We start from the raw sequence: 22,953 nt of genomic DNA, 5'->3' as shown, positions 1-22,953 counted from the left end.
ACTCCGCATATTACAGACACTGCCCAACGCATTTCCGATGCAGGACATTGCATTGCAGCCCCCAGCTCCTGGGCGACGCATGCTTCATGCAGGATTGCACATCTCAAGCCCCTATCTACACCATCCTCGACGATGACACAGGACATCGCATCGCAGCCCACAGCTCCTTGGAACCATCACTGCATGATGCATCCCTAATGCTGGACTTAGCCTTGCAAGCCCACCCATCAACAGCATCCTTAACAATGACACAAGACCTTGCTTTGCAGCTCTACATCTTGTTCACAAACGCCTCTAGGTGATGCATCATCGACCTAGGATTTCGCAACGGTACGCAACACAAATTTAAGGTGGTTTGTTTAGCATGTCTAACTTGGTTCCTTTATCCGGCCCATGCTCTATTGTAGTAAGCCTGAACTTGTGAGGTTTTTTCCCAGTACGGGGGACTAGATGACCCCAGCTGTTGATGTGTGCTTTTAAGCACTAATTTTACATAAATCTTTAGAACTGCATATCTCTGGTTATATAAATTGGATTTTTGTTGTAGTGGTTTCAATTAATTTATTACATTTTGCTGAATGCCTTTTATTGGTATGGGGATTTCTTCTATTGTGTTTTCACTTCATTACTATTTCACGTGCTGCATAAATACTTAACATAATGCCTCTAAGTTAAGCCTGAATGTTTTGTGCTGAGCCACCAGAGGGTTGAGCACTGGTCAATTTGTGGTTGCTTGTGACTTCAACCTGACAGGAATTTGGGTTGGTGTCTGAGTACGGTTTCATCCCGTCAGTCAATAACCCCAGTTCCTACAAATTGGATTACAATAATCACAGTGGGATGAAATAAAAGTATTTACATTTTGGACCTTATGTGGAAAAGAGAATAACAAAATTATGTTTCTCACTTTATGTACCTGAAAATAGCACAGGCTTAATTTGATCAACCATAGTCAACACGGTGTCAATTTTAACACCCAGGTTTTTCTCACCAGTAACAGGGTTTGGTTTGGTCTCCAAAGTCGGGCCGAAAAGGAAGGTCTCAAAATGGGGAGGGTCTAGCTGAGCAGGGAATCTCCAGCTTGTCTCAATTTAAATGAAGGTAGTTGGCGATCATCCAACATTGTACCTTAGAAAGACAGTCGTAAAATGTCAAGACCATGAACATCCTCCACAAGTATCTGCGTATCATCAAAAAGACTAACTCCAAAAAAACTGATGAAATTACCCAGGAGGATCATATAAATACATATAGACCATTCATAGGTCATTAGAGGTGATAAGAGGCTTTCTTGCATACATATACAAGGTAAGCAATAGGGATTTAAATTGGAGGATGGATTGGAACTCTGTGCCACTTAGCTTGCAAATCCCCTCTTTAACATAGAATCTGAACCTCTGCAATACCTTAGTTCTCCCCCCAATTGTTAGGACTGAGTGACCTTTGAGAAATTAACTCACTAACATCAGTGTTAGAAGGCGACCTCAGAGGGGCCCGGAGGGGGCCCTGACTGGCCTGAGACCAACCCTCGAGGTATCGTAGCCGGGCACTGGCGGGAGACTCCTCAGGGGAGGAATCTCGTATCTAGGATCGTACACTCGGCACCACACGACAAAGAGACACAACACCGAGAGTTCTTAAGAGCAAATCTTTATCAGATTGGAGTGGTAAGATCTTTATGATCCGCAAGGCAATATATATACAAGTGGAGCGCGGGCTCACAAAGTCTTGGAGGGGGCTTAGGAGGTAGCGGGACAGTCTTTGGGGGGAATGGATCAAATGCAGGAGCGTATCCGGCGCACAGTTCACAATCCTCGAGCTGGGGGATACGCTTGTCGTCGTGGGGTCCGGTGGGACCAAGGGAGTCTGTGGGCACTGCGAGATACTCAGCAGGCTCGAGTACAAGTTCGGAGGTCTTACGATCTTCAGGGAGCCGCGAGTCACTCAGCAGGGCTCAAGCACAAGTTCGGAGGTCTTACGATCTTCAGGGAGCCGCGAGTCACTCAGCAGGGCTCAAGCACGAGTTCGGAGGTCTTACGATCTTCAGGGAGCCGCGAGTCACTCAGCAGGGCTCAAGCACAAGTTCGGAGGTCTTACGATCTTTCAGGGAGCCGCGAGTCACTCAGCAGGGCTCAGGTGGTTCCAAGGCGAATCTGCCGGACAGTCTCAGAGCACCCCTTGTTATAGGGCGACTCCTCTTTGATGTCCGGAGTCTGTGCAGGCAGGGGTCTTGTCACCTGAGGGTCGCTTGTTGGGGGTTTCCTGCCATTGTCCTTTGATCCTTTCAGGGCCGGGTCGGGAGGAGCCCCAGACACCCAGCAGGCGTGGAGCCAGCCCTCAGGGAGGCCGGCAGGTCGATCGAAACCCACCGTCCCAGGGAAGCGCAGAGGTGTGATGGAAACTGCTCCTCCCTCTCTCATCCCAAGGGGGGCGCGATGTCCTCCAGCCGAAGTGGCGCCTGTAGGCTAGGGTCGCGCTGGGGCTGGGCGGCCATCTTGGTGCATGCAGTGGGCACGCGGGCCCGGGGTGGCCGAAGGAGGAAGGCCTATGGACGGGGGAAGTCCGGGTCGGGTGCGTGTGTTCTGGTGGGAAGGATCGGCTAGGCCAGGGGCTGGTGTGAGGTGCAGGGGTCAGGTCTGACTATGTTACGAGGGCCGGGTCCAACAATCAGCTTCAAATTCAGGGAATGTATCAAATAGTTTCTGGTATATTTTAGGGATTTCACTCCACGGAATTCTGGGGAGTTACCTAAAAACTCTGTGAGATTCCGCAGAGTTTTGCGAGTGGTGTTGTTTGGTATGTGGCATTTACTGCACTGATTTGTAGCACCCAGAGCTTGCACCACACTGTATCAGCACAAAGGCAAAACGTGGTGCGCCAGAGGGTGCTGCTTCTTTCTGCCACTCAGGTAGGTTTTCTACTCAAGTGGCAGCTTGCTTAAGCAAGTGGCAACTTTCTCAACGTGAGTGGAAGCTAGGGGTGGGCGGAATTTGCGTAATTGCGTTACGCAAATCTCCGCAAAACGGTAAAAAATCTCTGCGAACACGCAGAAATTCCGTGAACACGCGGAATTGCTTGTTCGCGATGCTTTTTTCCTGTTCACAATTGCTGTTTGCGTGCTCGGGGAGAAATATCTCGCGAACACGCATTTTGAGAACGCGAACAAGCAAAAATTTCGCGAAATCGCGAAAAGCAGACTTTTGAGCAATTTCGCGTTCTCAGCGGAACGCGAAATTACGCGAATTCCGCGAGCGGAACAGAATTTACCGCCCAGGCCTAGTGGAAGCAACATGCCATGACCGCCTGCATTGAGAAATCTCGCCTGAAGGTGGTCTAGTGCTCAATTTTCTTGCTCACACTTGCCAAACTAATGTTAGTGAGCCTGGCGTAAGAAAAAATCCACTACGTGGTGGCTGACGGAGTTTACCATCCCCTACTAGTATACTCTTCCCCACTAAGTTGTAACCTTCAGAAATATTTCAAGCTTTCTTTGGTCATTTTACAAAGCTTGGGTTGGACTACTGCAAAGAGATTGTTATTATTATGGGGAGCTCTAGGGTTTGCTAATTCAATGTTTCTCAGGCCAGGAGCAAGCTTAAGCCTTTCCTCCGGGTGAATTCAGAGCAGTTGGGAAAAAGCTGCTGCTTAAGCTCCAAATTGCACTTCAAACCAATAGACCCAGATATCCTGCCACATCTGCTACTGTTCCCCTCTTTCCATGTCTGCATGTCTTCCCTCCTGAGTGCCATAACACTTTTCTGTCCCTGCTAAGCTTTCTCGTATGTTTATTGGGCTACTCATCTGACCAGGCAGTCTGTAATGGAGGTTGCTGTTATGTTATGTTATATTATGTTATGTATATTATGTTATGTTACATTATGTTATGTTACCTTATGTATGTAATGTTATAATATGGTATGTAATTTTACGTTAAGTTATGCAAATTTGTACTGCGCGCTATCACCCATGAGAGTCTCTTGGCACTGAGCAGGTGTGAGTCTAGGCACACCTAGGGCCAAGTGGAACTACTAGAATAGCCAGGTTTACAGATTCCTGCGGAATTCAAGAAGTGGAGAGGAGGCTCTCATGTGGAGCATCAGCTAGTTCCATGCCTTAGGAACAATGTAGGAGATGGCCCGACAGCCGGATCTGGTTTTCCATATGCGTGGGATTTGTGCAAGGAGGAGTCCCGATCGAGCAGAGGTGGGTTGGATGTTTGTGAAAGCAGACGTGATGGATCTTTCTATAGTGCTTGATCTTCTGGCAGGGGTAAATGATACTATATCTGTGCCACAATATTCAAGTTGGCATATTCTCAGACACTTCCTGCATCTTCTGCTCCATCTCTGTCTCTTCATTAGTTTTCTGTTATTGTTGAACTTATTATGTTTATATTTGTACTTGAGCTGTATTGTTTGAAGTTTTGTTCATTTCAAGCTTTAATAAAATTGTCATATTTATAAGGCTGCCCTAGAAGAATTTCAGAGTAGTTTTGAATTTTTTTTAAAGCAAGTCAAAATCCCACAAACCAGCACAAAATAGAAACAGATATGTTCCTACATCAAATACAGTATTACAGTATTACTAGACAAAATGATTGTGGAGGCTTATAAACATTCAGTATACATAATCTTGATTCAAGCATTCTATAAAAGAATTTCAGATTGCTAAACCCCTCAGTTTACCACTACAGCACTTTGCCCAGTAAATCACATTTTCTGTTTTTCTTATGTATTACACATGGATGCCTACCAGTATTCATTCCAAACTTGGGTTTCTATGTTAATCTCATAGCTTGAAACGGACAGACGTGCAAAGAAAATACCAATAAAGCATAACTCAGCATAAACATGTAGCGTAGGGGGAGGAGTGGTTTGCACTCCCTATGTGCAAATGACTGCTTGGCCGGCCCTCTTGGACTGGCCAAGCAGTCCTTCACACTTTGCATGTTCTCCACAGGCTTCATTACACAGCCTGGTGAGGAACATACAAAGCCTCCCTGTACCATTCTGAGCGCCGAACCATGGCACAACGCTGCAGTGCAGGAGAGCCTGCTGTCCGGGTGCTTCGTGATGCTTCTGCCAGCCAGGTCTGGGACCGGAAGATGACGAGGATGGAGGAGAGGTGGCCGTCCGTCCGTTTCAGGTAAGCCCTTTTTTAGGTCTCGCCTGACCCAGCGCATGCGCTGGTCTGGCGAGACATTTTGTGAGGGCTCCAAAAAGTGCTACCAGGCCAGCCTAGAGCTACAGTGCATGTGCGCAGGCGGGCGCGTCGCGCTTTACCGTGATTACTTTCACTTTCACGGCCGCTTTGATGTTTGATCACGATCACTTTCGCGGCCGCTTTGATGTTCTCCGTGAGGCTTCAATAGATTGCAGCAGTTAAAACAAGCATTGGCATAACCAATAGGTCTCGCTTTTTTTGACCTTCTAAGTGTTTAGTTATGCAACTGTTGCATGGCTAAACACTTATAAGGTCCCAAAGGCGAGACCTATTGACTATGCCAATGCTTGTTTTTTTTATTCCCCTCACACCCCGTCTGCGCACTGTCCGGCATGTCTTTCATTGCAGTTAAAGGCAGCCCTGTTCACAGAACAGTGTATATGCTGTAATAGGACACACTGTCCTATGCCGCACCAGTCGCATCTAGTTAAGAGTGCGCCACAGTACCACAAAGTGGAACAGTGCACACTCTCTCTACTACAGACCCAGATAAATGTGTAGGAGCAGGAATGTAGTAAAGAGCAACGTGACAGTATGCAAATGAGATTTTGACCTCATCAGTGGCTTAGTGCAATTTCTAATATATGACATCGCATTTTAGCTCGCACTGTTACCCGAAGGGATGGTTAATGAAAAGCCAACAGGCATCTTCAGTGCAAATTAATGTTAGCTTGCTTAGGGTCCGATAAGTGCATTTGTTTATTTAATTGACTTTTGACATTTTGTATTTTTGCACCCAAAAGTTCACTGTGTACTATGGAGCCTATATATTAAAAAGTAATGCAGCTCAGCAGGTTACCTTGCTGCGCTGCATTATAGGGTAAGGGCACGAATACACTAATTTAACACAATACGATGCGCTCCTGCCTTTTCCCCAGTGCATGCACACAATGGGCTGCCTAACGCCAACACAGGCACCCTTGCACCATGGTGCAAGTGTACGTGCGTTGTATGCAGGACTGTTTTTGTGCAGAAATCGACACCTTCCCCCACAAAAACAATTCCTTGGGGAATATTCCTCTTTCTATGTGGGCTGCAGAATGCAGCACACATGGAAAGAGGACGTAATGAGGAGAAATAAAGATATTTCTCCTCGTTACTCCATCGAATTTTGGCACATTGCCAGGTCTACCTGTAACAGTGAATCTGGGAATGCATCAAAATCCATGGAAGTTGTGTGGTAACACTCATGCAAAAACCCAAGGAATGCCTCCCTGGGGAGGAAATAACACAACACAGCAAAGTGCGCTGTATTGTGTTTCTCCTGATTTATCAAGCCACTAAGGGCCATGCAAGGTGGCCTTGCGTGGCTTAGTAAATCACATTTTAGGGTTTGCGAGGTGCATGCAACATGTTGCGTGGTGCAAACACGAATCAAACCCTTGATAAATATGCCCATGTGAATAAATAGATGTGGTACAATTGTAATACTGTATATTACACAGTAGTAGATTCTTCTGTCTTTGCCTAACGCACCGATCCGTTTTATGCTTTCTGTATATGTGGTTAACTACAGTTTTCATAGCTACAGTATTATTGTGTTGATTTGTCCATGGGTGACTAGAAACGAGGTCTGTTTCTAGCCTTGTTGTGCAATATAAATAAAAAAGTTAAACAAAATATGAAGGCTGTAAATGAAAATCTGTGATTTCAAAACAACTTTGAATGGAATCGCAATCTGTCCATCAAGAAAGAATAACAATAAAACGAATTCAAGGACAGAAGCCGCTTCTCCGGGTCGCATGAGCAGCAAAGGCTGAGGCATATGTACAAAAGTACCGCGCTTTACCATCTCTGACCTTCAGGGTCCAGTATTGTTCTAGTGGTCCAAATGCGCCCCACGGCTCGTCCAAGATTCCTTAAGGGAAATCACCCAAGTGGAACCAACACATGTCTGGTTGCCTGGCATGCTGCCAATCCATCTCTGCAACTTCAGTGCAACCACAGCCCGAGCTTTCACAGAGACTGGAATGCGGCATCTCGCTTCGACCTCCGTGTGCCCGTCTGCATGAGTGGCACAGGAACGATCTGGCTCAATGAAGCTTGTACCCCATTGAAACTACAGCTTATCTGCTCAGATTACCAGTCCATGTCGAGAAATGCCCTCAACATGACCCGCTCATTGTAGGAAATGATGTTACCAATGCCACGCTTGAAAGTCATGGCGTGGAGAAACCCTGCTGCTGAAGTCGTTTCTCCAACACGCACCATCTTGTACCCACCGTGTGGGGAACCTAGATACAGGGACGATCTGGACATGGAATTCTGAGCAGTAATTCATGCAAGACTCATTTTGAGCGAATAGTTGAAACTTGCATACAGTTTTATAGGAATAAAATTAAAATGTATCTAGCTTGATGATGACTACCATCCAACAGGCACAGCAGCTTAATGTCTGAAAGCCCCCGTCGTAATTGCCTTAACTTTTTTTTCTTAAATACGGTTTGTCACGAAGGTTCTGAGTACAAAACACACAGATAACCAAACAAGCATTCAGAACGAATAATCTAATATGTATCCGTAAGTGAGGCCTATTAAAAGGTACGCACAAAGGCTATTTATTTACCAAAACATGGGTATTAGAAGAAAACCAAGGAAATAAAACCTAAGGCGTTTCGGTTAAGTTTGAAGTCGAAAGGGATCGAGGTGTTAAAGGGCTTAATGTAGTGTACTAAACAGCGACGGTTCACCAGGCAGTTTGGCCATGCGACTTCAGAATATAGATGTGAATGGGTCTTTGTTACGAACTTTTAATATTCACAAAAGATGTTGTTAACCTCTTAAAAACATTTGTTCGCACAAATATGTTCGATTCACTATATCTGTACGAGGAGTGAGTAGTTTCTGGAAAGAATTTCACAGAATAATGTTGCAAATCACTAAGGGGCATATCAACAACAACCGGCGATAATTATCTCTAAGCGCACTTAGGGGCATATCAACAAGGGCTTTATCTCTGCTTTTTTGGCTTTAAAAGCCAAAAAAGCAGAGATAAAACTAGCACCCTATCAACAACAGGGTGCTAACACGCAAATTTGCATGTTAGCACCCTTTTACTCTACGCTTCCCCTTGCATCTCTAATGAGATGCAAAGGGGGCGTTCCAGAGTAAAATAATAGGAGAAATGTCGCTAAGCGACATTTCTCCTATTATCAAGAATGTCGCTAACCCTGTTAGAGACAAAAAAAGCAGCGCTAACCGCGGTTAACGCTGCTTTTTTACGTCTGCTAATTTTCAGACTTAGCCATGATATCCTATGGAAGGAGGATATCATGGCTAAGTTTGCCTGTCCCTATCAACAAGGTAACGTGTGATTATCGCAGGGTTTCCAGCGATAATCTCACGTTAGCCTGTTAGCGTGTAGATTTTTATCGCTATTGAGATAAGCGTTGCTAATAGCACGCTATCTCAGCGATAAAAATTCACGCTAGCCGGCGATAATTATCCTCACGCTAATAGCGCTGAGCGATAATTATCGCCGGTTGTTGTTGATATGCCCCTTAGCGCTAGGATAATTATCGCCGGCTAGCGTGAATTTTTATCGCTGAGATAGCGTGCTATTAGCAACGCTTATCTCAATAGCGATAAAAATCCTCACGCTAACAGGCTAACGTGAGATTATCGCTGGAAACCCAGCGATAATCTCACGTTACCTTGTTGATAGGGACAGGCAAACTTAGCCATGATATCCTCCTTCCATAGGATATCATGGCTAAGTCAGAAAAATACCAGACGTAAAAAAGCAGCGTTAACCACGGTTAGCGCTGCTTTTTTTGTCTCTAACAGGGTTAGCAACATTCTTGATAATAGGAGAAATGTCGCTTAGCGACATTTCTCCTATTATTTTACTCTGAAACGCCCCCTTTGCATCTCATTAGAGATGCAAGGGGAAGCGTAGAGTAAAAGGGTGCTAACATGCAAATTTGCATGTTAGCACCCTGTTGTTGATAGGGCGCTAGTTTTATCTCTCCTTTTTTGGCTTTTAAAGCCAAAAAGCAGAGATAAAGCCCTTGTTGATATGCCCCTTTATTACTCCATTTGTAGGTGTTCCAAAACTATTTTCCAATCCATATCCCACACTAGAACTCGTGGGCGGTTTATCCCTGTGAAGGATTGGAGTAAATGTTTTTATCCTTGTTCAAATTGAGAGGGGGAAAATGCAAACAGTGCCTGGGGTTCTGTGAGGGAAAATATTTTCCATATGGAAAAAACAAAGTAAAAACGTATTCTCTCACATGAACAAAAACAATAGCACACACACAGGTTTACACCTATGTTTGGAGTTTATTTCATTTTTTGATTTTATTAAGTACTCCTGGTATGGTGCAACTGAAGAAGCTTCTCAAGTAAAAGTCGTGAAACTCGTTGGAAAATACCATTTTCACATAAACAAATCGGAGGAACAAAGTGATCTCCTGCATTCACGCATGAAGTTGAAGGACGTAGCAATAGCAGGCATAATGACATCCTCCCACTGTTCTACATTCTTGCAGTAGAAAAACAATAGGTAACAGACGCAAGATTCACTTTTGTGCAATAGGCAACTGGCAATTGGTCCATTACCTGCAATCTTCTCCCCAAGAGAAGCGTGGGAAGAATGATAGGGCAGCAGTCTAGAAAGACATCACCCAGGTCTGACCGTGGTAGTGCTCCCGAAGCCTAGTATATTAATCAAATACATCCTTAATCACATGTTCCAGGACTTTCTGGATAACCCGCTGCATAGAAGTAGCACACCTGAGCCCTCCTGGGGCTGTATTATATAAAGTTTGGTATTGCAAAAAGGGCCACAGATGCTTGTATAATACATATAGTGCTGGTGCACATATAGCGCCAGCGCTATCATTAGAGGGTGTTCCCTCATTTGCATGAGAGAATGACCCCATGCAAATAAGGGGAATCCCTTTGCCTCTGCACCCTCGCCATATTCTAGATACGGACACAGAGGCAAATAAGCTGTCCGCAGACACACTGACAGTGCACCACCTAAAAGGGACAGTGCACCCCCTGATGGCAACCCTCTGGAGGGTGGGGGGTCCTATGAAGCCCCCAGACATCCCTTGGCAGGCAGGTGCAGTCAATCACCGCACCGGCCTGAAAGAGTGTCTCTCTTCCCTCTTAAAAGTGCTGGTGTGCTGCCTCTGTACAGTGAAACATGAAGCAGCTGCTTCAAAGCCACTCTATTTTGCACTTGAATGCAGTGCCCACCAGGGCAGCACAACGTTGGGGCATCCCTGGGTCCAGCGTTCAATGTAATAGGGTGAATTTTACATGTTTGCACCCGGCTTACCTGTTTTAAGGTGTTTAACGGGAAAATGCAGCCTCTGTATAATAGGCCCCCTGGACTGCACTTTGGTAAGAAGAAGACATGGGAAAGAGAGCAGGGGCCAGGGGGGAAGAACATCTCTGGCCACTGGCATTCTTCCATGTGGCAGACAAATTGTTCATGTTGAGAAGGGACAGTGGAGATGGGTTCTGTGAGCAATGATAGCGCCTGACCAGATAGCCCCTCAGTGTCTTCAGCGCTAAAATATTTTACTTTTGCTATGCACTCCAAGGCCATGGTGTGTTCTCCAAGGCCATTGCGGTGGCAAGTTTCACCACCTCTCCCCCTTCCATTGCTTGTTGTTGTAGTTCTCAATGTCTATTGTGTCGAAGGCAGCAGCGTTTGGGATGTTCGTTATTCTGAATGCTAATAAATATATTTTTTCATTAAAAAAATTATCATCTCCTCTATCATCATACCAGAGCCCCAGAAAGGGTGTTTTGTTAATTCTGTTGTTCTCTGAGTTTCTTATTTAATTGTCCTCTTCCTCCTCACATTTTGCTGCTTCCCACTCCTAAGAAAAGGGTCTACTGGTTTTCATGGCACATTCATCATGTTCAGATGTCAGGTTACAGCACATGATACATCTTATTATGGTGAAAGTGCATGTTCAAGTCACCTGCACCCTCTCTGGAATTGATCACTTAAATAATGTGCAACCTTAGAGCACTGTGCTTTCTGGACAGTACCATGGTGTTAGAAATGGCATTTCTGGTTGGCTAAGGCTTGCGCCAAAGCCAGGCAGAAACCACCACTCTCGCCAGGGCAAGGGAGTTACACGCCAAAGATAACCCCTGCTTATCCCCTTGGTAGCTTGGCACGAGCAGTCAGGCTTATCCCGGAGGCAATGTGTAAAGCATTTGCGTACACACACAGCAACAACATACCAGACACACCACAAAAGGAACTCCACACAAGGTTATAGCAACAATAGCCTTTGTATTATCATAAAACACATTAGAATAGTAATCACCCAATATACACTGTGCCAATTGGCACTAGGCAATATTTACAGGGGATGATATGCACATGACAGGGCCACTTGGACCACTGTCAGAACCATCACAAAGTGAACTTAGTAAATGTAGAACATATAATAAGCATAGAACACAACCTGCAACTACTGGCAATCACTGTACTCAGCATCATCCTATAACACAAACCATATTATGCACAGTATCACATTAGGCGTGAAATATATTCTGCGCTAACCTCATAAGTCTAAACGTATTAGACAATAACATCCAGATCATAAATCACATTAGGCATAAATCACAGTGGAGAATAACCTCCCATACATAAACCACAGTATGCAAATAACCTCATAAACATAAACCACATTAGAGGTATAAATCAGGATGCATAAATCACAGTACATGAATCACATTTCCTAGCACCACATAAAACACATTAGGGCCTGGCGCCCTACAAACCTAACAGTCCCCCTGGCCAACTGGCCTTCTCAATGGGGCCCAAATGCCCTATGTCCAACAAAGTCTGGGCGGCTGCCAATGCAGCAGAATTCTCAAGTGCACAATTGCGCTGCGACATGGGAGTGTATCTCACTCCTGACTCACTAAAACATGCCCCCAAAGAACTGTTGGCCTAAACGTTGCAGCTGGCACTAATTGTTGCACAGCTGTGAATGAAAGAAAGTCCTGGGCATTCACTGTGCCCTTGGAACAAATATGCAATTATGCCAGAAACGTTGCAGCTGCCCGCACTAGTGCGGTGCAGCTGTGAATAAACAAAGTAAAGGGGCCTGGCAGCACTGTGCCTTCTGGGCCCCCACTGGGGCTCTCTCTAAATATAATTGCCCCCCCCCCCCAATGTTGGAGCGGCCCACAACAGCGGGACCGCTCAGGCACCGACAATGTGCCTCTAAATCTACCAACTCACTAGGGCCTTCGAGCCTATAACTTAAATAACATTGCCCAAAATCGTTGCAGCTGCCCACTGTCAGGCGGGGCAGCTGGGATTGCCAAACTAAAGGCACAGGCACATGAGGGCCCTCTGGGCCCCCATAGGGCTCTAACACAAACTTGCCCCATGTTGGAGCAGCCCCCTATCTGGCGGGGGCCGCTCAGGACTGAGGACTTGCACTGTGCCTCACTTGGCACCAACACAGGAAAGACCCTCACTCACTGGGTCTGTAGGCTCTCTTTGGTGCTGCTCTCGGCCTCCGGCGCCTTCTTTTCTCTTTGCTGCGGGAGCTTCAACATTGGGAGCCCTTGAGTCTCTGGTCAGGCCTCTCCAGACACCGCAGGGCTCTCCATACGCTCAAGGGAGCCCCGCTCCGCATGCACTAGCTTTCGTCTTCTTCTCGGTTGCCTTCCCCCTCTCTTCGGCTACGGGGGAAGGCGGAAATGCCGGCCCCGCCCACAGTCAGGAAAGGCCACCTGGCTTCTGGGTCGGGCCGGAGGCTTTGATTCTCGGCAACTGGACGTGGGGTGGTGTAGGAGAGTAGGATCTGCTTCACATGGGTAACCCCACTTTTTGCTGGTGTTTCACTGTTTTTCGACCTTAGTCTGGCTGTGGCCCTGCTAATCAGGACCCCAGCCTAGCTGCTTCCTCTCTAAAATGGTTTCCATGTACATTAGGTACATTTCTAATTGGATTCTGGAGTTCCTTAAAATCCCCTAGTATATGGTATACTATGTACCTAGGGCATAGGTACCTCAGAGGCCTACCAGGGGCTGAAGCATGTATTATGCCACCCCTGGGAAGCACTCCAAAATGACACCACAGGTCTGCTACTGCAGCCTGGGTAAGGTGGTGCTTGCACCCCTTACTGTGGTATAGGCTACCTATATCACTACCATTGCACACATATATAAAACCTATAAGTCACTCCGATGGCAGGCCTTAACAATCCTGAAGGCAGAGTGCGTGGTTTTTATGTGAGAGGGTGCACCTGCTTGAGCAGAGCCCCTCTGCAGCGTTCGGAGTACTTCCTCTGATGCTGTTTGTGGTGCAGCCTGACCATATACTCTTAAGTGCATTATAACCTCGCGGTAAATGCTAACTTTAGACTGGCTGCACAGAAACATATCATGTTTGGTGCCAAACACTTTGGAATACTACCCCTCCACCAGTTCTGGCGGCGGGGGTAGCATTCCACCCTTCTAGAGGGAGAGACATGTTCACACCGGTCTACCTGGTAAAGACTTACTAAAGCCCTGGCATCACAAAATGGATGCCACAGACACGGGTCTGGCCTCCTGCTGCTGACCGAACCTCCGGCAGGGGAGGCCTGGACAATAGGTTTCCTGTCCTAGGGAGGTGTAACCACCTCCCCAGACAGGCAGATGTGTATTGGGGCTGGGCGGGAGCAATCTCTGGTGCTTTGAAGTCCTTCACTGGGGGCACACATGGTGTCCCTGTGCATGGTCCAGTTCAAACCAGTTGCAGGGGCTACCTGCCCCTGCTCTGGCACGAAACTGGACAAAGGAAATGGGTGTAACCATCCCTCGTTCCAAACCCTCCCATAGGTGGGTCCCTAGTGTATGTCCAACACCCAAACTTAGTATAAGTATGGGAACCCAGTCCTTGAGACTTTAGATTACCCTGGACGAAACTCTGCAACATATATCCTGGACCTTTGACGTTCTATTTCGACTAGAAGACTGACTCCCCTGCTTGGCAGGCACCAAAGAAGCAACTGTCCGGTCAGCAATTCTGAAGCTCCTGCTGGATGCCGAAGTCTCTGCATCCCCAGAGGTTGATTTCCAGACTTCCCCGAGGCTACCCTGAGTCCACAGCAAAGCTGAGGCCCGTGGCTATCGTGGGTGACATGGAACCGTGACCCCTGTACACTGTGATCTTTTGATGATCCATCATCTTCCTGGTCTTCCTTGAAGCTGTACTTTGTGCTCTGAGTAGACCCAGCCTTGAGCACCTCCTGCACCGAAGATTTCTGGCCTCCACTCCACGAGTGAACCGTGGGCCAGTTTACAGTGCGACCGCTCGAGTCTCCTTCGCGATCGCTAGCCCGTTGGCTAGTAGGTCCCCACAAAGGCAACTCCTCTTCTGATTGGGCTTTCCTGGTTGCTCCAGATGTGCCCCGACTTACCATTGCTGGATGAGTCCCCCAGACCTTGCTGGTCTGCACCAACATCCTTTTTCTATTTCCAAGTGACTTGCCGTTGCCAAGGCTTGCTGGGTCCGTTCTGGTGGCCGACACAGCAGCACTCGACAGACTTTGTGGGACAGCTCAAATCCAGTTTCTGGTTGTCGTCCACACCTCCTGGACCTCGTGGCTGAAGAATCAAGACACCCATCAACTCACCTGAAGCACCCAACATCTGTGGGCATTGGGCTATCGTGCCCTTGGTCACTGGTAAGTGACCCAGACTCTGTCCCCTCTGCTTTCACGTTCCTTTCATCCTAGATCCGGGCTTGGATCTGTCCGGACACTTCTCCTCTTCAAGGCAGCAGCACTTCCTGAGCAGCTTCCATTTTAGCGACGCGACCCAACACCATTTGACACCTATGCACCTGGCTTCCCTGGGTGAGGTAACTTGAGTACTCCGGTGCTCCCGTGGGTGTTGGCCTTAGACACCTCTAAGTCCAAAAGGGTTAGCTCGTAGTCATCCCCTAAGTGTCCTTAAACTCTTAATTTCCAACCGCAACTTTCCCCATAGAAGTAAATGGCAATTTGCGGCTGTGTTCTCACACTGCACGCGTCCCCCATGGGTCCCCTGTGTCACTACCTTGGGTGGTTCCTTGTGGTCCAAGCACTCCTACAGGTTCTAGGCCTTGTGTCTAGCTCAGTTGTGGTTCTTATACCACATTATTGGTATATGGTTTGGTACGCCCCTAGGGCCCAAACGTGTATTTGTGATATTACGGTTGAATACTGACTTGTAACTTAAGTACTTCGAACTCTAGCCTCATAAAGAGACTAGAGGGGTGTGTTTTATCTTAAATACATATATTTTAAATATATACCTGGTGTGCTTGTCCTTTCATTTGGTGATTCAAGAGATTATAGACTGGTAAAACAAGCTGCTTTACATTCCTTCAAGACTTAGCCTGAAGGCTGCTCTCCATAGCTACCACTAGGATAGCTTTCAATAAAGGTTGTCTTTAACCTATCACCATAAGGGGTTGTTTGGACTGATACAAGGTGCCCACTATAACTAGTGGACAGCATATATCAGGCAAACTTCTCACATTGGTGTGCAGCGTGTGGGATTCCAGCTTGCTATTGTTTTACCAGATATTCTCAATTGAATTGATCAACTGAAAACCACTAAAGGTACCTTAGGTACATGTAATATCAGGTTTAGTATACAGTAAGTTCTACTGAACTTAGAGTTGTGTGTTAAGGGATAGCACACCCTTTCTACAACTCAAGAGAGGTTAGTAGGGCACACTAGTGTAGGTAGTGCAATACACCACACCACACCACACTAGTAATCTCTAATCAGCCAGGAACCAGTGGGTCCCTGCCAGAAGACAGTGGGCTTCTGCCCTATAAATAGGAGGATCTCACCTTTGCACAGCTTAGGGTCTTATGTTCCATTAGGAAGCTGAAGACAGGCAAAAGCACAACCACCCAGCATCTTTTACAGATACTCAGGCTGGATGATCTTTCAGGGCCTAGTGGGCCTGAAGGGGTAGGCAGAGTGGGTGGGGCAGCAGCTGAGGGTGGATCTGGGGGTGGAACTCCCCCTGGCCCAAACTCTGCTGCTGACCAGACTGATGAAAATGATCAGGATCTGGTGACCACAGCTCAACTGGATGAGGATGATGAGGAAGAGCTCAATGCTCCCCTCTTTGTCCCTCCAGGATGAGTTGAAAGTAGGGTTAGAGGGAATAGATCTCTCTCAAGGGAGTCTGTTCAGTCTACCTCATCTGTAGGGACCTCTGTCTCTTCTCACAGAGGGAGGGAAACCACCCAGGAGAGGAGAGAGAGACTGCTGAAGTATGAGCAAGATAAGTTCCACCTCAGAAAGCAGCAGATGACCCTAGATAGGGAAGCCCTAGAGCTCAACAAAGCTAGCAAAAAGGAGAGACTAGAGTCCCTTGATGGCAGCAATTTCCCTAGAGATAGGGAGAGGTCTTATGACCATAGAAACCTAAGTAAGATTATCCCCAACTACCAGAGTGGGGATGACGTCCACAAATGGATAACTGCCTTGGAGAGGGCCTGTAAAGTACAGAAGGTCCCCCAAGGGCAGTGGGTAGCAATCGTATGGCTCTCCTTTACAGACAAAGGTAGGGATAATCTCCTCACTGTAAGAGAAGAGGATGCTGATGATTGCCAGGTCTTGAAAAGTGCACTGATAGATGGGTTTGGCCTAACCACTGAACAATACAGGTTAATGTTCAGGGATACCCAAAAGGCACAAAATCAAGACTGGGTAGACTTTATTGACTGCACTGCTAAGGCCCTGGAAGGTTGGATATTGGGCAGTAAAGTGTGTGACTTCATAGGATTGTATAATCTGATAATGAGGGAGCAGATTCTTAATTACTGTCAGAATCAGCTTTTGCACCAGTACCTGGTAGACTCAGATCTGACCTCTCCCCAAGAATTGGGAAAGAAGGCAGACAAATGGGTCAGAACCAGGGTGAGGCAGAAGGTACAGAAACAAGGTGGTGACCCAAAGAAGCAAGATTCTAAGAACTCTGACAAGGGTGGGGAGAAGGGTAAAGACCAGAAGTCTTCACAAGGTCCCCAAAAATCTTCTTCAGGTGGAGATTCACAGGCTAACAAAGGGAAAGGCCAAAAGAAACCATGGTGCAAAATCTGTAAGCAAAAGGCACACTGGACCAGTGATTGCACCAAGTCCAAAGAGAATACTCCAGCCCCCACCAATGCCCCTAAGGCACATGCCCCCTCTAGTGCAGTTACACTTGGTGCTGCGAATACACAGCCAAAGGGTTTAGGAGGGTTGACCCTGGGTACTGAGTTGGGCTCTGGCCTAGTCAGAGAAACCACTCAGGCTGTTCTTGTCTGTGATGGGGGCATGGATATGACCTCCTCTGTGTGTCCCAGTACCTTGGGCAAGTACAGGCAACAGCCTTTAATCAATGGAGTACAGACTTTGGCATTCAGGGACACAGGAGCAAGTGTCACTATGGTGACAAAAGATCTTTTGGATCCTGGGCAGATTATACTTGGTGAAATGTACCAAGTGACCAATGCTAGCAATGTCAGAATAGACCATTCTCTGGCAGTTGTTAACTTCTCCTGGGGAGGGGTAACTGGCCATAAGAAGGTTGTGGTGAGTGCAGACCTACCAGTCAAATGCTTGCTCGGCAATGATCTCGAGACTTCAGCTTGGGCAGAAGTAGAGCTCAGGACTCATGCAGAAATGCTGGGCATCTCTGCAGATGTGTTTGCTGTGACCAGGTCACAGGCCAAAATGTCTGAAACTGAACAGGCCTTGGATTCTGGAATAATGGGCCAAGTGCCATCGAAGAGGAGGAGCAGATGGGTTAAGGCAGAGCCTTCCCCCCTGACTCAGAAGGAGGATCAGTCTCTTGTGGGAGATGATCACAGTCCTGAAGAAAGAACTGTCCCAGAGGAGCTTGAGTCTGATCAGGTTGAGTTCTTGGGGACAGGGGGACCTTCCAGTGCAGATCTGAGCCAGGAGCAGCAGAACTGCCCCTCTCTTGAACCCCTCAGACAGCAAGCTGCTTCTGAGGCTGCTGGGAGCTCTAGTGGTACCCATAAGGTATATTGGCATGATGGACTCCTGTACTCAGAGTGTAGAGACCCCAATCCTGGTGCCACCAGGAGGTTGGTTATACCTCTGAAGTTCGGGGGCTTCCAATTGACCCTCACCCATGATATCCCTTTAGCAGGTCACCTGGGCCAGAACAAGACTTGGGACAGTTTGGTTCCTCACTTTCACTGGCCCCACATGTCTGAAGACACAAAGGAGTTTTGTCGCTCATGTGTAACCTGCCAAGCCAGTGGCAAAGCAGGTGGCACTACAAAGGCCCCCCTGATACCACTACCTGTGGTGGGGATGCCCTTTGAAAGGGTAGGGATTGACATTGTTGGTCCCATGGATACCCAAGCAGCATCTGGGCACAGGTTTATCCTGATAGTAGTGGATCATGCTACCAGGTACCCAGAAGCTATTCCCCTTAGGCCCACTACAGCACCTGTGGTGGCAAGAGCCCTGTTGGGAGTTTTCTCAAGAGTGGGTTTTCCTAAGGAGGTGGTATCAGACAGAGGTACCAACTTCATGTCTGGTTACTTAAGGGCAATGTGGAAGGAGTGTGGAATGACTTACAAATTCACCACACCCTATCATCCACAATGCAATGGTTTAGTTGAAAGGTTCAACAAAACCTTAAAGGGCATGATTAAAGGGCTCCCAGAAAAGCTTAGGCGAAGATGGGACATTCTCTTGCCCTGCCTATTGCTTGCATACAGGGAGGTGCCACAAAAGGGGGTTGGCTAAAGCCCCTTTGAACTTTTGTTTGGTCACCCTGTCAAGGGTCCTTTGTGTTTGGTGAAGGAAGGATAGGAGTTACCTCTCAAGCCCCCAAAGCAAGACATAGTGGATTGTGTACTTGGTTTCGCTCCAGGATGGCTGAGTACATGAAAAAGGCAACTAAAAACCTTGAGGCTAGCCAGGAACTGCAAAAAGCCTGGCATGACCAAAAGGCTGTACTGACTGTTTACCAGCAAGGACAGAAAGTGTGGGTGTTGGAGCCTGTGGCCCAAGCAGCTCTCCAAGACAAATGGAGTTTACCCCACACTATTGTTGAACAGAAGGGAGAGGTTACTTATTTAGTAGACCTAGGAACTCCCAGGAGTCCCCATAGGGTTCTCCATGTCAACAGGCTAAAGCCCTATGTAGACAGGACTGACATGGGCTTGCTCTTGGCTACTGATGAGGGACAGGAGGAAGAGAGTGACCCACTCCCTGACCTCCTCTCACAGAACCCCGATGATGGGTCAGTTGATGGTGTGGCTTTGGCAGGCAGCCTCACTGCCCAGCAGCAAACTGATTGCAGACAGGTGCTCAATCAGTTCAGAAACATGTTTTCTCTGACTCCAAGTCAGACTACCTGGTTCACTCATGAGGTGGACACTGGGGACAGTCTGCGTATTAAAAATAAGATTTATAGGCAACCTGACCATGTCAGGAACTGTATCAGGACAGAAGTCCTGAAAATGTTGGATTTGGGAGTTATTGAACCCTCGGATAGCCCTTGGGCTAGTCCAGTGGTCCTTGTGCCAAAACCTCACACCAGTGGTGGGAAAAGAGAGATGAGGTTTTATGTGGACTACAGGGGTCTCAATGCAGTCACTAGGACTGATGCCCATCCAATTCCAAGGGCAGATGAGCTTATAGATACTTTGGCCTCAGCCAAGTACCTGAGCACATTTGACTTGACAGCTGGCTACTGGCAGATCAGACTAGCTGATGATGCAAAGCCAAAAACTGCATTTTCAACCCCCAGTGGGCACTACCAATTTGTGGTGATGTCCTTTCAATTGAAGAATGCACCTGCCAATTTCCAAAGGTTGGTGAATACAGTTCTCACAGGTCTGGAAGCCTACAGTGCAGCTTATCTAGATGATATTGCTGTCTTAAGCACCACCTGGGAGGATCACCTGGTCAACCTAAGGAATGTTTTGGAGGCCTTGCAAAAGGCAGGCCTCACTATCAAGGCCACCAAGTGCCAGATAGGGTAGAGTCAGGTTGTGTACCTGGACCACCTTGTAGGTGGAGGACAGGTTCAACCACTGCAGAGCAAAATCCAGACCATCATGGACTGGGTTGCTCCAACCACCAATGTTAGACTTGGGGGTCTCTAGTTGGCACAGGTATGCACTTGTGACAAATAGGGACCCTCGCCTCTAGTCAGGGTAAAGGAATACCCTCCTAAAATAACCCCTGCTCACCCCCTTGGTAGCTTGGGACGAGCAGACAGGCTTATCTCAGAGGCAGTGTGTAAAGCTTTTGTAAACACATACAGTAATCAAGTGACACACTACAGATGGACACCACACAGGTGTTATATAAAAAATAAGTATTCTTTATATAGATTTGCCACAAGACCATTAAACGACAAAAATACACAATACTGTTACTTTAGATGGTAGAATTTTGCTTAGTTCTCTTTAGTTCTTAAATGCGACACTTTAAGTCAATGTACCTTTTAGATGCGACACGCAGGGCAACGAAAGTGTTGAAACGATGTTGATGCGTTGAAGATTTTGGTGCAAAGAAATAAAGACGTGAAGATCTTCCAGATGCGGCACGCTTTTCCGATGTTGCGAGAAGACTCGATTTGATGCGTCAACTGCAGCGGTGACACACTTTACGCGATGCGACAACAGCAGCCTTGGCAGCGACACTCTTCTCCGATGTTGCGAGACGCTTCCACTCGATGCGATGCTGCAGCGGCGACACCCCTTTACGCGATGCGACGACAAACAGCTCTGACGGCGGCACACTTCTCCGTGGATGTGAGGCGCTTTTCTTGATGCGGTGCAATGCGACAAATACGATGGTTGCATGGCGACTCGCTTCTTCCTCGATGCGAGACTCTTCTCTTGATGCGGTGCAATACATCAGCTACGATGGCTGCGAAGGCGACACGCTTCTTCGGTGTTGCGAGACACTTCCTGGATGATGCGAGACGCTTCCTCTCAATGCGACAGCTGCAGCGGCGGCATACTTTACGCGATTTGATGACAACAACTCCGACGGCGGCACGCTTCTCCTTCTTGAGTTGCGCTTCCAGCTCCTTGCGACACACAGACCCTCAGAAGGCCCAACACAGCAGCAGGCACTTCCAAAGAACTCTGGGGAGCTGGGGGGTGAAGGCTGTTGTTCCTGAGACTTCAGTACGAGGCAAGCTCTTTTCCAAGCCCTTGAATATCTTTCACAAGCTGAGCAAAAGTACACACAAAGTTCCTTTCTCCTCTCTTTGGCAGTAGGCAACCCCTGCAGGCCAATCCCCCCTCTTCAGGGATAGTCTCTCCTCAGTTTCTAAAAGTGGCATTTTCAAACACAGAATGTTAAAACCAACTTCACTAAACGATGTATTTTATCATTCTGAGTTCAGGCATACTAAATTCAAATTTCTACCATGTTCCCTGAGTCAGTTAGGATTATAAAATGTAATAACCAAACTGCCCATTCTGGCCTATGGAGAACAGGTAGCCTTGCAATAGTGAAAAACGAAAATGGCTGTAATTCTCTATTAGAACATGCCACACACACCAGGACATGCCCTACCTTATCCTTACAATGCACCCCGCCCTTGGGCCAATTATAGGGGTGTCTGATATGAAGAAAAGGGAAGGTTTAGGGACAGGCAAGTGGGTGCACTTGCCCAATCAGCATGACAGTACCAGACTGCACGCAGGTTCTGCAATGGCAGACCTTACACACACTTTTGCAGGCTGCTTCTGTGGGTGGCACAACCAGTGCTTCAAGCCCACCAGCAGTATTTGGATTTACAAGCCCTGGGCACTCCTGGTGCACTGTACTAGGGTCTGACAGGTAAACCAAACCAACCAATCATGGAATCACAAATTCATACATTAATTTACAATAGGGAGCACTTGCACTGTGGCACTGGACAGCAGTGGCACAGTGCCATGAGCAACTAACACCAGCAAAAACACATGAGGCAACAGCGAAAAATGGAAGGGGGACCCACGCCAATGTGCCAGGTCTAACACGTGTCCCCTCTGGCTGAAATGTGGGGAGAACTACCCTACCTCCTGGGAGTTCTCATCACTAAGGCGTAAAAATCTGGACAGACCATCAGCATTGGTGTGTTCTGTACCAGGGCGATGCTCCATGTGAAATACAGCCCCTGTAGGGAAATGGACCACCTCAACAGCTTTGGATTCTCACCCCTCATCTGCATCAACCATCTGAGGGGCCTATGGTCTGTCTGAACCTGGAAGTGAGTCCCAAACAGGTATGGTCTCAACTTTTTTAGTGCCCAGACCACAGCAAAAGCCTCACGCTCAATAGCACTACACATCTGTTGCCGAGGAAGTAACCTCCTACTTATGAAGGCTACGGGTTGATCTAGGGCCTCCTCATTCATCTGTGATAGAACAGCCCCCGCACCATGCTCTGAAGCGTCTGTTTGCACTATGAACTCTTTGGAGAAGTTGGGTGCCAAGAGCACGGGCGCTGTGCACATAGCAGTTTTTAAGGCCTCAAAAGCTTTCTGACAGGTGTCAGTCCAAATCACTTTCGTGGGCTGCTTCCTGGAAGTCAGCTCTGTCAAGGGTGCAACAATGTTGCCATACCCCTTGACAAACCTCCTGTAGTAACCCATGAGTCCTAAGAAGGCTCTCACCTCTGTCTGGGTTTTGGGCAGCTCCCAAGCCAGGATGGTTTCAATCTTGGGCTGCAGGGGCGCCACCTGGCCGCTCCCTACCTGGTGTCCCAAGTATA

This window comes from Triturus cristatus, chromosome 2_1, assembly GCF_964204655.1.
Source record: "Triturus cristatus chromosome 2_1, aTriCri1.1, whole genome shotgun sequence".
NCBI lineage: Eukaryota > Metazoa > Chordata > Amphibia > Caudata > Salamandridae > Triturus > Triturus cristatus.
This window is presented reverse-complemented; position numbering follows the sequence as displayed.